General features: G+C 36.9%; 1 non-coding gene across 1 annotated transcript; it reads right to left on the reverse strand.

Moving 5' to 3' along the window:
* Nucleotides 1-6,332: 6,332 nt before the first annotated feature.
* Nucleotides 6,333-6,439, reverse strand: LOC139894917 (small nucleolar RNA R71). Its single transcript, XR_011775393.1, has one exon. It is a non-coding gene; the product is annotated as a small nucleolar RNA R71 (small nucleolar RNA).
* Between the last annotated feature and the right edge of the window lie 3,797 nt (nucleotides 6,440-10,236).

Consider the following 10,236-nt stretch of genomic DNA (forward strand, 5'->3'; position numbering starts at 1 on the left):
TTCTAATATCAATGGATGATGAAGAAGATTTGTCTGTGAAGGTTTAGAATGAGAAATAAGATGTTTGCTAACGATTTCAGCAGGCACAGAATCATTTGGATTCTTTGAAGGCAAAGTTATTCTTTGTGATTTGTCCACGGCTTTCTTCATAGTTTCACATAATCCGCTTTTTGGTACTAAATTTTCTATCGAGCGTTCCTAACACTCCTTTCTTTATCATCAAACTTTTGGCCATTAAGATCATCTACAACATGCTACTTCGTCAGCATTTTCAAAGTTAACTGATCTGGGTCATCGGTTATCAAACCGAGGTAGTTTCTGGAGAATTGTGTTTTTAGAATGATTAATCGCTGATGGTAATATTGTGGAATATAAAAGGTTCCCCAGTAACAATAAAGAGTACGCATATATATCGCGGTTATAATAAAGTTGTTTCGAATGAAAAGTCGGAGTTGACTTGCTGGAGCTGTGATAAAATTAGCTACTTTGGAAAGGGATTGCAAAACGATCTTCGGTAATAACAATGTCAAAGGAACTAGAACAGATACGTGTCAAACGTTTACTCAGTTTCCGAGGGTTTTTCAGGTGCATAACTATATGCATCTATCTTTTCTTCCGTAGATGAAGTGCGGTTGGTTTATCCTCTCGATTGAGGTGTTTTTAAGAATCATGATAGATTTGAACGCTGATTGTAATCGTCGAGATACAATGAGGTTTAAGATGAAATCAAGTGGCAATCTTGAAGAAATGTTTAGTTTCATATGTTATAATCAATATTTTAATTCATTTTAATTGTCCAATGTCATTAGTCCACAGTCGATAGTCCACAGTAACAGTCCAATAATTCATATATAGTTTAATATATAATATACTAATTAATTAATACGTGTCGTGACCCGTATACCTCTCAGACTCGATCACAACTCAAACTATATATATTATTGTAGAATCAACCTCAACCCTGTATAGAGAACTCGATCATTACTGCATATAGAGTGTCTATGGTGATTCCAAATAATATATATAGATGCGTCGATATGATATGTCAAAACATTGTATACGTGTCCCGATATTTAAAGTGCGTAAAATAATTACAGAAATTAAATGACGATAAATAAAAGTGCGATAATTAAATTGTGATAAATAAACTGCGATAAATAAAATGTAATCAGTTAGCTAGGAACAGTTAGCTGGAACAGTTAGCGTGGATTCTTTACAAAAATTTTCATAGTTAATTTGTTTGTTTCTAATAGATTTTATTTTGTCATATGTTTTCTTCATATGCCACTTGTTGGATTCTGGGAAGTCAAAATCCAAATATGAAATTGAATGAAAATGGTTATTCTGCGGTGAACGGATACGTATATCGGTGGTTGTAAGTAGGATAGTAAATGACTGTTGAATCAGCTTCGACGAATGTACAATGTAACTTATTAAGATGAAATCTAATTATTCCTCGGGTATTACCTACCCGTAAAAAAAAAATTTCACCATTAATATTTTGTACAAAAGAACTTTTAATTACAATCTTTATGAAAACATATATACATATATATTTTCTCCAGATGAAATCATGAATTTAATGAGTTAATATGATATTAATCTCATTTGCTTTTCGGTTTGAGCTAGAATAAGAAATCTCTAAAACTTTTTGAAACCACATATTCTTCGCAGAATATCAATGAAGTTATAGATCAATACTTCATCGTTCATTATTGTTGGTACTCCTTGGTATCTATGGTGCATATGATGTTGATGTTTGTGGGACAGATTATGATGTCGAGACGTGTGATGCGGATGTTGTTTGTTAGTGGTGATGATGGTATTGTTGATGTTATTGATGGTGGTGCTGATTATGCTGCTGGTGCTGGTGCTGGTGTTTGCAACCTTCGCACCATGTTCTCCAAAGACGTCACGCGAGTGCGAAGTTCGTTAACTTCTGCTAGTACACCGGGATGATTGGCGGTTGAAGCGAGCGAATGAACAAGATTTGTAATATGGGATAGTATATAATCGTGACGAGATACTCTAGAAATGAGAGAGAAAATGGTGTTTCGAATAGGTTCGCCGGTAAGTGCTTCAGGTTCATCGCCAAGAGGGCAATTTGGTGGATGGAATGCATCACCTTCTTCTTGTCTCCAGTGATTTAGTATATTACGAACCCATCCCCAATTCATCCAGAATAGATGATGGAAAATTGGTTGATCCATTCCGGTGACGCTGCTTTCGGAGCTCGAATGGAAATCCATATCGGCATAACTGTCAGAATCTGAAGAATTCGAACTAGATGCGGAATCCATCTTGTATAATGGGGAAAATGAATTTTTGGTATGGAATAGATTATAAGAGTTAGATTTGGTACTCTTCAATACATAATTTACATATGTATATATAATACCAAAATCTCGTAAATTACGGAAAATATTTGAAAAGATATCAGTCAAAGTTCGCAATAACAGATATGCTAAGATAAGAATTCGTCTATACACTATCAATGCAGTAAATACAGTAAAACGTGTCTAGACTTATGAATGATAAGCAGGTAATTTCCTAAGGATGATAAGCAGATGATTTCTGACTAGAAATGATAAGCAAAACTTTTGACATGTAGACACGGTCGAAGTCCAGACTCATTAATGCATCCTAACAACTACTAGTTAGACACACTAATGCAAGACCTGGTTCGCTACGACCACCGCTCTGATACCAACTGAAAGTTGGGGACGCATCCCACTCAGTGCCTTCTCAGCTAACCGCCTGTGACCACTGAACGTACCTCAGACACTGATTTTACGGCCCGCCTCTCGGCAGTACAGCCAACCCTAATAGGGACCGCGAAGAGTAAGAGCCAATGCTTCGTCACAGGTAACACTGTGAGAACCCCCTCTATGATTAACCCGCTAATAAATGGCATTAAACCAGCTCTGATACCAACTGAAAGGACCCGTCCTAATCCACCTGGACGAAGTCATCAACATTTGGTCCCATTGCGATGATCAGATCCAAGTAATGTCCTTATATTGAGCAAATGCACAGCGGAAGACTTAATTCGTACCTGAGAATAAACATGCTTTAAAGTGTCAACCAAAAGGTTGGTGAGTTCATAGGTTTATCATAACAATCATTTCAATATGTTAATAGACCATAAGATTTCATAATCATAAACATAATACACTCGCAAGTGTATGTAAAGCATTCTAAGTGGTTGAGCACTTGGTAACCATACTTAACATTTAATCAACGTCGCATATTCCCTTTATTATGAAATCTCACTACACCGTACCAAGTGTAGTCACCAAAACGAAGTACTGTGCAACCGTTGAATACTGGTCGTCCAGTCCGGTTGGGGTTGTCAGGCCCGATAAATCTATCAACAGGATTCGCGTTTACAATACCCATGTAAATAGTAGTTACCAAGCTACAGGGAAATATGCCAGTGGTACAACTCAACGTAGAATATATTTTTAAGTACTTGTGTCTATTTTGTAAACATTTATAAAAGCAGCGCATGTATTCTCAGCCCAAAAATATATATTGCAAAAGCAATTAAAAAGGGAGCAAATGAAACTCACTTTTTCCTTGAAGGTATTTAATTCGACTTGGTCTCCGATAGATATCACGAATCTAACCATATATATAATATATCAACATATTTTCTTTTTAAGTAATCGTTACATATATATATACTTTTAATACTTTTAATATTTTCTTAGTCCGTAGTTAGCAGTCCGATGTTAGTGGTCCACAATTAGTTGCTTAAATAAAATAAATAAAAAACCCCATCGTATTCGTATTGATCAGAATTAATCTCGACCCATGGTACCATGTTGTCAAATGACGTGTTGCGTACATAAAGTACCGTGTTGTCAAATGACGTGTTGCGTACAATCATGAGGTCTTATGATTAATCTTCTCGTGTTGTTTACGGGTGGTCCTGAAATATATAAAATCAAATCATAAGTAATTATATATAAAATATCATATTAATTAGAAAAGATATGATTCATTTACTTTTTCTCCAAATATTTTCGTAGCTAAACTAGCTTCGGATACCCAATCTTGTTTTAGTCGTAGTTTCTTCATTACAACTCCGTTTTTGTTGGTTCAACTTGCCACTTCCTTGGATCGAGTCAAATTTTAAGAATATGAACTAAAAATACCTTAGTTTGTATTCAAAATCATAGGTTATAGGTCAAACTTTGGTGAAACTTATGAAAGTGATCATTTTCCATCATAAAAACAACATTTAATGATCATTTTTCTAAAAATACTTACACTTTGAGTTAAACCATGAAATTTTTATGTGTTAACATATTCATAAGAAATATCATTTTTTTCAGAACATGAACTTCCAATTCAAAGTTCAAGATGCTTTTTAATTATCCAACCCAAAACAGCCCCCGGTTGCACTCCGACGACGTAGATTCAGTTTTTAAGATGTTCTTTGTAAAACCAAGTTATATCTTGTTAGGTTAGCATATCATTATGATATATTACAGGTCTTGAAGTGTTTTAAAAGTCAAGTTAGAAGGATCTATTTAGTTTGCGAACAAGTTTGAAATCATTCAAACTATGTTCTTGTTGTTAAAATTTTATACCACAAAATAAGATAGGTATATGAATTGAATAAGATTATGAACAAGGTTACTACCTCAAGTTACTTGGATAAATTTACTGCAAAAGATAAGAAATAATCTTAAAATCAAAGAGTGGTGGAGTTAGATCAAAAGGTTGGAAGTAAACTTCTTCAAATGGGTGGTTATTTTGATATGTTCTTGAAAGAGTTTTCTTATAGTGTTTAAGGCTTGTAATTGAAGCTAAATGATGGGGAAAATGCTTGGAGATGATCAAGTATGAAGTTAGGAGTATTTTGAGAGAGAAATGAGGGTGTAGTTATGAGAAAATGGAGTGAAGAAATAGTGTTCATTTATAAAAACATTTTTAGTTTATAAAGAAAGAAAAGGATTCCTAATTTTGTTTTCTTACTAATAATTCATACTACTTGACAAATTCTAGTTACCTCATATCTAGGGCAGTAATAATGTTGATTAGGATGTTGATTTGATGTGTATATACCAATAGTAAATACGTATAGAAGCTGGGTATGATACGGGTACATATAGCCTAGATATACGTATAGAAATCTTGAGGAAACGGAACGAGAATTCAAATATAGCTATCTTTTGTGAATATACTTATATTGTTTTATGTATTTAAGTCCTTAAAAAGTGATTAAATACATTATATATACGATACATGTATAAGCATTATAGATTATAAGTATATATATCAAAGAATGTTACGTATAGTTAACGTTTTGAAAACTTAAGTTAGTAGTTTCAAAATATACTTATAACTCATTGTCATTAGTACACAATGAGATGTTAAACCATCCTTAGATCATGTTAAATATATATAAATACATATATATACACAAACGTATAATTATCGTATGTTATATAGTTCGTGATATCATCGGTCATATTGGACGGTCAAACGTTGTGTAAAACTCTTTAAAAAAACACAAGTCTCAACAATTTGGATTGCTTATCATGTTGGTATGGTTTAATTTATGTAAATATTAATCTCATAAGTATAATTTGGTCGGAAAATTCTGGTCATTACACTTGTTTTGTTGAATAATTCGTGCGGAGCTTTGTTATCGAAAAACCAGGGAATCAGTAGCCAGAACCAAAAATATATTCAATAATAGGATAGTTAGTTAGTTAAATTAGATTACCTTAGACTAAGACTACTTTAGATTATACTACCTTACACTAGTTAGCCTACCTTAGATTACTTTAGAAATTTAGTTTATTTGCTAAAAATTAAAAACAAAAAGGCATACCCAGTGTATGACCCAAACCCGATCTAGACCAGGGCCATTGTTATTCGTACATGATCCAGACGCAATAATCTCTAAAGCACGCAAGGAAGCACGAATCAGAAATCGAATGGCGTTACGCGTTACTTTAGCAGAAAATACCAAACCCTCGATTGAAGGTCGAGGAGGACCGATCAGATTTCCAGAGATTCAAGGACACTCGTTCGAGTTAAAACATCACATCATCTAGCTCATCCAGAATAGCTGTCAGTTTCATGAATTACCGAATGACGATCCTAATTCTCACCTTGATAAATTCATATCTCTTTCGAACTCCTACAAATAGCCAGGGATAGGACAAGATATAGTCTGGCTATACTTGTTTCCCTATTCTCTCACTCATCATGCTCAAACTTGGTTCGATGGACTGAAAAAAGATTCCATCACGTCATGGACGAATATGGCTACTAAATTCCTAACCAAATATTTCCCTCCTTCTAAACAAAACAAACTAAAGAATGACATCATTAACTTCAAACAAAGTAATGATGAATTTCTTTACACTGCATGGGAGCGATTCAAAACCCTGCTGAAGAAATGCCCTAATCACCAGCTAGAACGGTCAGCCCAAATCTGTACCTTCTACAATGGTCTTACGGTAAATCATAGGACGGCGATTGATGCAGCAGCTCAAGGGAATCTGATGAACCAAACCGCAGACGAAGCATGGGAATTGCTCGAGAACATGACAATGCATCATCATGAATGGAACAGTGGTGAAACAACTTCATCATCTGCCCCACTCTCTGCACTTAACAATCAAACGGAGGCCATCAAATCTCTCACAGATAAGATGGAATCTCTTGCTAAACAACTCAGAGAATTGAAGACGCAGCCGCAGCAGGTCAACCAAGCTCAGGTTTGTGTTAATTGTACCAACCCGCAACCTACTGAAGAATATCAAGTTGAGTACGAAAACCCTGACGGTTCAGTCTGTTACGTTCAATACCCAGCTCGTCCACCAAATCCCGGATTCAATCAAAAACCTAGGGTTAATCAATTTCAACGAAGCAATCAACCTTTTCGCTATCGCTATCCACCTTATCCAGCCCAACAATCTTAATTGACCTACGATCAACCACTTCCACTCACTGGTTCACCAGTCGAGGAAAATTCCCCTACCACCCAGATTACAAAAGCAACTAACCCCACTCTCGGAGCTGATGATCAGTTGACTCAGTTCATTCAAGGACAACAACAGCTAAATCAGAGAACTGCAGCCAGACAAGATCAGACGGAGATACTAACGAGAAATCAATTGGCTCTGCTCAAAAGTCTAGAGACGCAGCTCGGACAGTTATCACAACGCCTTGAAACCCAACCACAGGGAAGGTTAACAAGTAATACTATCCAAAATCCCCACATAGATGAAGCAAAGTAAATAGATTCCGTAATCTCAGAGGAAGAACCACGGAGAAGGTCAGCTAGGCTCAAGAACAAATCGACATATACTCAGAAGCTGACCCCTAAAACTCCAGTTTGTGTACCCTATCCTGAAAGGCTACATGAAGAACCATCCAAGCTTGATTCCTTCAAGCTTGATAGAAGATTCCTGGACACTATGTCCAAAGTCCCCAACCAGAAGAGATACATCCGAAGGCTTCTCTCTACAAAGGAAAGGATACCAGATTCTAACAAAATTCCACTGAGTGAAGAATGCTCTGCATTACTCAGAAACTCTCTACCACCAAAGCTAGGAGATACGGGCCGATTCGTTTTCCCGTGTTCAATCTACCAATCTGGAACCATTCATGCGCTAGCAGATTTAGGAGCAAGTATCAACCTAATCCCCTACTCTCTCTACAAGAGATTAGAGTTAGGAGACTTGTCACCAACTAAAATGACAATCCAACTTGCCGATCACACAATTCGATATCCTAAGGGCATAGTTGAGAACGTCTTAGTGAAAGTCGACAAATTCTTGTATCCTACGGATTTCGTAGTAATGGATATCAAGGAAGGCCTGCACACACTAGTAGTGTTAGGAAGACCTTTCATGAATACGGCTAGGACTATCATTGATGTGTACAATCAAACCTTGATCTTACGATCACATGGGGAGAGCGTTACCTTCAAAATTGACCGACCAAACGATCTTTCTGGACAGGCAGAGATGTTTGCTATTTCCACCAGACGGATCACTTCCGATGACTAGTCTTCACCACCAGCCGATGATATCGAGATGGGTGTCGAATCACAGCCTGTAGACGATCCAGAAATGGAAGAAGAGGATCCCAGCGAAGAAATAGAGGAAGAGGAGGAATCTGAAGAAGAAGAAGCAATGGAAGATGTAAAAGAAACTGCGACAATACCCACTCTGAGCATTAAGCGTCATGAAGAATTAATGAGGCTTGAGACGGAAGATCACAGTTTAATCATTCGATTCAAGAAGAAGACTGACAAGGCTGAGGTTAAGGATATAGAAATTGATCCTGCAAGTAACAAAGTGAAGAATCAGAATACTGAAGAAACCCGTCCATCAGACGCATCCTCAGAAGAACAATATACCGATGATGACGAGGAAGAGCAACATGAAGACATTCCGAATAACTCAGACTCTCCAACCGAACCAGATCAAGGGGAGCCAGACTCCTCTTCAGATCAGATTCCGGTTATATCCACACACGCAGACATGATAACCTTCATCAATGATACTGATGAATTTGAAGATATTCTCGAAACCATTCATAAATCAACAATTGATTTTACGCTACGCTTAACGGAGAGAATTATGGCTATCCGAGAAGAACACAAACTCTATCTCCAAAGAGAAGACAATGATGTTTAAATCCCAGAAGAACGCATTCAATACTTTATCAATTCTCTTCACGATCATATCTACCAAGAAGAAAGGCAACGAGAGCACAATTCAGTGGTTCGCACTATTCTTGAGACAAGATTCTATCGAGATCAGAAGATCATTTACTCTAAGGTTTATAACGCCTTAGACGGATCTGCACTTCCGTTCTCAACAAACCAACGAGCTCTACTGACTCTCATCCGGAAGCACATGGATCTTTCCACCGGACGCCTGACTTATCACTCTGATTTTCAAATTATCGAGGATATTCACAGCCTTTTCGCTCTCTTGGAAAGAGATAATTTCGAAAGCACACCAGACAGGCTAGTGATTTACGTAACAATTGATCACCATGCTGATCTGATTATCAAAGAGTTACGAGATGCTGTTACGGAGGAAGCAAGGCGAAACAATCTGTTCTCTCATCTTGAACCAGATCGAGTCAACATTGCCACCTATGTTACGATGCAGATATTACGTATCTTTCACGAATCCACAGATCCTAGTTTCACATTTAAAGCTCGATGTCGGGAGATATACTCAAAGACGGTGACATTAATGCTCGGGTCAGGATTGCTATTCACTTCTTTTCAGCTTCGTCTTTTAACAAATCTGTGCAAAGCTACAGACTCTTACTTTGGAGATCACCATTCCGAAGACTTCGAAATTCTAAAGATATAGTTTCTAACATTGTTTGAAGACCTCCGAAATGAGCATCCCATCAGAGAAACAATCACCACCAGCACTGCTTCTATGATTGACATTCATGGGTCAACCAGCAGAGCCGTGGATCACATTCTCATCGGACTTCAAGACTTATCAAGAGCCGAAACTGCGCACTACTTATCTTTCAGAAGATCTTCAAGAGAAGTACCGGACCTTCTACCACTATTGGTCCAATACTTTCTCAGGATTTACCCGCCAAGACTCACATTCCCTCGAGAAGACTAAGATTACAACCATCAGCGAGGAATGTTTGCTTTTTAAAGCGTCACTACGATCGAGCCAACGACCTTAAACAAAAGCGCTTCTCAGGAGGCAACCCGTGCAATATAGTAGAGTAGAAGAATAAAGGATGACAAACGAGTCAATCAATAAAAGTCGTAAGGATTGAAAACCAGCCGCATCTGCTAGGGGTATTTCTTTCTTTTTGCTACTAGCTCAAGATTCAAACTATGCCACATCCTATCTTATCACTAAGTATGGGATTCCAACCCAATTAAAAACACTAGACAAATACTCCTAAATCTTCAACTAAAACCCTAAGTGTGGGATACACTAGGAACATTGAGGACAATATTCGTCTAAGTGTGGGATGTTGGTATAATCTTTTTATACTGTATTAAAATAACCCATTATGAAGATTCCAAGTCCTTAAGCCAATTTTCAAAAATTTTTGCAAAAGAAAGCCTTTTCGAAAAAGTATTTTTGAAAACCTAAAACGTTTGTCAATAAAAGTAAGGCTTAAGTTGAGTGGAAATCTTGTCAGGCTGAACCAAATCTACAATAGAGCATTGCATGACTAAGGCATTATCGACCTAAAATGATTATG

The sequence above is a fragment of the Rutidosis leptorrhynchoides genome, chromosome 2 (genome assembly GCF_046630445.1).
Source record: "Rutidosis leptorrhynchoides isolate AG116_Rl617_1_P2 chromosome 2, CSIRO_AGI_Rlap_v1, whole genome shotgun sequence".
Lineage (NCBI taxonomy): Eukaryota > Viridiplantae > Streptophyta > Magnoliopsida > Asterales > Asteraceae > Rutidosis > Rutidosis leptorrhynchoides.